Source organism: Oncorhynchus masou, unplaced genomic scaffold (genome assembly GCF_036934945.1).
Source record: "Oncorhynchus masou masou isolate Uvic2021 unplaced genomic scaffold, UVic_Omas_1.1 unplaced_scaffold_1361, whole genome shotgun sequence".
NCBI lineage: Eukaryota > Metazoa > Chordata > Actinopteri > Salmoniformes > Salmonidae > Oncorhynchus > Oncorhynchus masou.
In genome coordinates, this window is record NW_027003510.1 from 252 (window position 1) to 5,000 (window position 4,749).

The 4,749-nt window shown below is 49.8% G+C and overlaps 1 pseudogene; it reads left to right on the plus strand.

The window, feature by feature from the left end:
- The first annotated feature begins 1,910 nt into the window (after nt 1–1,910).
- The window catches only part of LOC135530523 (voltage-dependent L-type calcium channel subunit alpha-1C-like), a 68,512-nt pseudogene continuing 65,673 nt past the window's right edge, over nt 1,911–4,749 (plus strand).

Genomic DNA, 4,749 nt, shown 5'->3' on the forward strand with positions numbered 1-4,749 from the left:
TTGGTCTTCTCTCTGACTGACTGGTTCTAATGTTGCTCTCCTCTCTGACTGACTGGTTCTACTGTTGGTCTCCTCTCTGACTGACTCTAATGTTGCTCTCCTCTCTGACTGACTGGTTCTACTGTTGCTCTCCTCTCTGACTGACTGGTTCTACTGTTGCTCTCCTCTCTGACTGACTGGTTCTACTGTTGCTCTCCTCTCTGACTGACTGGTCCTAATGTTGGTCTCTCTCTCTGACTGGACTGGTTCTACTGTTGGTTCTACTGTGGGTCTCTCTGCCTGACTGGTTCTACTGTTGGTCTCCTCTCTGACTGACTGGTTCTACTGTTGGTCTCCTCTCTGACTGACTGGTTCTACTGTTGGTCTCCTCTCTGACTGACTGGTTCTAATGTTGGTCTCCTCTCTGACTGACTGGTTCTACTGTTGGTCTCCTCTCTGACTGACTGGTTCTACTGTTGGTCTCCTCTCTGACTGACTGGTTCTACTGTTGGTCTCCTCTCTGACTGACTGGTTCTACTGTTGGTCTCCTCTCTGCCTGACTGGTTCTACTGTTGGTCTCCTCTCTGACTGACTGGTTCTAATGTTGGTCTCCTCTCTGACTGACTGGTTCTAATGTTGGTCTCCTCTCTGACTGACTGGTTCTACTGTTGCTCTCCTCTCTGACTGACTGGTTCTACTGTTGGTCTCCTCTCTGACTGACTGGTTCTACTGTTGGTCTCCTCTCTGACTGACTGGTTCTACTGTTGGTCTCCTCTCTGACTGACTGGTTCTACTGTTGGTCTCCTCTCTGACTGACTGGTTCTACTGTTGTCTCCTCTCTGACTGACTGGTTCTACTGTTGCTCTCCTCTCTGACTGACTGGTTCTACTGTTGGTCTCCTCTCTGACTGACTGGTTCTGGTTCTCCTCTCTGACTGTTGGTCTCCTCTCTGACTGTCTGGTTCTACTGTTGCTCTCCTCTCTGACTGACTGGTTCTACTGTTGGTCTCTCTCTGACTGACTGGTTCTACTGTTGGTCTCCTCTCTGACTGACTGGTTCTAATGTTGCTCTCCTCTCTGACTGACTGGTTCTACTGTTGCTCTCCTCTCTGACTGACTGGTTCTACTGTTGCTCTCCTCTCTGACTGACTGGTTCTAATGTTGGTCTCCTCTCTGACTGACTGGTTCTACTGTTGCTCTCCTCTCGACTGACTGGTTCTACTGTTGGTTTCTCTCTCTGTCTGACTGACTGGTTGACTGACTGTTGGTTTCCTCTCTGACTGACTGGTTCTACTGTTGCTCTCCTCTCTGACTGACTGGTTCTACTGTTGCTCTCCTCTCTGACTGACTGGTTCTACTGTTGGTCTCCTCTCTGACTGACTGGTTCTACTGTTGCTCTCCTCTCTGACTGACTGGTTCTACTGTTGCTCTCCTCTCTGACTGACTGGTTCTACTGTTGCTCTCCTCTCTGACTGACTGGTTCTACTGCTCTCCTCTCTTGGTCTCCTCTCTGACTGACTGGTTCTACTGTTGGTCTCCTCTCTGACTGACTGGTTCTACTGTTGGTCTCCTCTCTGACTGACTGGTTCTACTGTTGGTCTCCTCTCTGACTGACTGGTTCTACTGTTGGTCTCCTCTCTGACTGACTGGTTCTACTGTTGGTCTCCTCTCTGACTGACTGGTTCTACTGTTGGTCTCCTCTCTGACTGACTGGTTCTACTGTTGCTCTCCTCTCTGACTGACTGGTTCTACTGTTGCTCTCCTCTCTGACTGACTGGTTCTAATGTTGGTCTCCTCTCTGACTGACTGGTTCTACTGTTGCTCTCCTCTCTGACTGACTGGTTCTACTGTTGGTCTCCTCTCTGACTGACTGGTTCTACTGTTGGTCTCCTCTCTGACTGACTGGTTCTACTGTTGGTCTCCTCTCTGAAGGTCGAGAGCCATGCGTCCTCCGAAACACGACCCGCCAAGCCGCTCTACTTCTTGACACACGGCTCGCTTAACCTGGAAGTCAGCCGCACCAATGTGTGGGAGGAAACACCGTATAGATGGCGACAGAAGTCATGCAACATGCCCGCCACAAGGAGTAGCTAGATCCCGTTGGGACAAGGACATCCCAGCCGGGAGAACCCTCCCCTAACACGGACGACGCTGGGCCAATTGTGCCCCGCCTCATGGGTCTCCCGGTCGCAGCCAGCTGTGACACAGCCCGGGATCGAACCCGGGTCTGTAGTGACTCCTCGCTGCGCCACTCGGGAGTTCGTCCAGCCTGACTTACTGACTAACTGACTAGTTCAACTTTGGCCTTTTCTTCCAGCCTGACTTACTGACTGCTCCTATTTCTGACTGACTGACTTGCTGACTGTCTCTCCACCTCCTCTCCTCTACCTGATAAACCACTCTATTCTAGTCTCAGGCTTTTAGCTGGGATGTAATGCTGCCGTTATTGCTGTTGGCTGGGGGAATACAGTGGCCTATTAAAGCCCATCTATAATGTATGATGTCTTAAGATGTGTCTATAATATGTATAAAGTTGTTTGTCAAGACAACATTCATGATCTTTAGCACCTGTATGTCTGACTTTGTTGTCATGTGTATATCTACCGTGTCTCTGTTTTCTGTTGTTTGCATGCTTCATACTCAACATATAGTCCCCAAAGATGCCATAGATTCCCGCTTAGAATGTGAATCCACATCAATCCTAAATAGACATCAGAGAACGGAGGGAGAGGACAGGGAGACGTACATGGAGACAGGACGTGGAGAAACAGAGAGGCCCCTGGGAGTAATTCTACTGAGGGTTCTAAGGGTGTATATACTGTAGACAACAGGAGACAGGACGTGGAGAAACAGAGAGGCCCCTGGGAGTAATTCTACTGAGGGTTCTAAGGGTGTATATACTGTAGACAACAGGAGACAGGACGTGGAGAAACAGAGAGAACCCTGGGAGTAATTCTACTGAGGGTTCTAAGAGTGTATATACTGTAGACAACAGGAGACAGGAAGTGGAGAAACAGAGAGAATTCTGATATCATTTTCTCTCTACTTGTAACTGAGTCAGTTTGTCTCATCCACCTTCCCAGTTATTGTATCCATTTGGGACACAGATGGGGCCGTGGGTCAGCAGTGCTAGATGTACTCAGCCCTGTTAGACAGAGTCTGTGGTCTGGGACTGTAATTTCAGACCTTCCCAGGTGACCAATACTCCACTCAAGCACCACTCACCAACACAGTGATTTCCTCAGACACCAACCAGGGAGGTGGGAAGCTGTGTCGGCCCAAGTGGTAGTCATGCATCCCAAATGGAAACCTGTTCCCTTAATAGTGCACTACTTTTGACCAGGGCCCACAGGGAACAGGTGCTGTTTGACCAGGGCCCCATAGAGAACAGGGTGCTGTTTGACCAGGGCCCCATAGGGAACAGGTGCTGTTTGACCAGGGCCCCATAGGGAACAGGGTGCTGTTTGACCAGGGCCCCATAGGGAACAGGTGCTGTTTGACCAGGGCCCCATAGAGAACAGGGTGCTGTTTGACCATGGCCCCATAGGGAACAGGTGCTGTTTGACCAGGGCCCAATAGGGAACAGGGTGCTGTTTGACCAGGGCCCCATAGGGAACAGGGTGCTGTTTGACCAGGGCCCCATAGGGAACAGGGTGCTGTTTGACCAGGGCCCCATAGAGAACAGGGTGCTGTTTTACCAGGGCCCCATAGGGAACAGGGTGCTGTTTGACCAGGGCCCCATAGGGAACAGAGTGCTGTTTGACCAGGGCCCCATAGGGAACAGAGTGCTGTTTGACCAGGGCCCCATAGAGAACAGGGTGTTGTTTGACCAGGGCCCATAGGGAACAGAGTGCTGTTTGACCAGGGCACCATAGGGAACAGGTGCTGTTTGACCAGGGCACCATAGGGAACAGGGTGCTGTTTGACCAGGGCCCCATAGGGAACAGGGTGCTGTTTGACCAGGGCCCCATAGGGAACAGGGTGCTGTGTGGAACCCACATGTAGATCGACTAAGGAGTAGATTCTAAAGAGTAGAATGGTAGAAGTTGAAAGTGCTGTTTGTTATTCAGAGTCTCATCACACTCTTCACCCTTCTTTCTAGTGCATCACTTGAGAAGGATGCTACAAAGTGAATGACGTAGCGTCCTCCAGATCGATGTATTTCACCTTCCCTTCTTTCTAGTGCATCACTTGAGTTCTCTCTCCTGTTGCTGCTGGTAATTGTTGAAGTCTCACCACCTAAAAGACACTGAGTACACGAAACATTAAGAACACCTTCCTACTATTGAGTTGCACATTTGCCCTCAGAAAATCCTCCATTCTTAGGAGCGTGGAGTCTACAATGTTTCAAATTCTTCCCACAGTTGTGCATAGACACAGGACGTAGTTTGGGGGGTGGGTGGGGGTGGCTGCGATTAACTTCGTTGATAGGGGTGAGCGTGAAAAACCCAGCAGCGTTGCAGTTCTTGACACAAACCAGTGAGCCTGGAACCCACTACTATACCCCGTTCAAATGCTCTTAAATATTTTGCCTTGCCCATTCACCCTCTGACACAAACACAATCCATGTCTCCGTTGTCTCAAGGCTTAAAACTCCTTCTTTAACCTGTCTCCTCCACCTTCATCTACACTGATTGAAGTGGATTTAACAGGTGACATCAATAAGGGATCATATCTTCTTCCACCTGGATTCACCTGGTCAGTCTGTCATGGAAAGTAAGAAGGTGTTCCTAATGTTTTGACCAGTCAGTGTACATGCAGTACTCATATC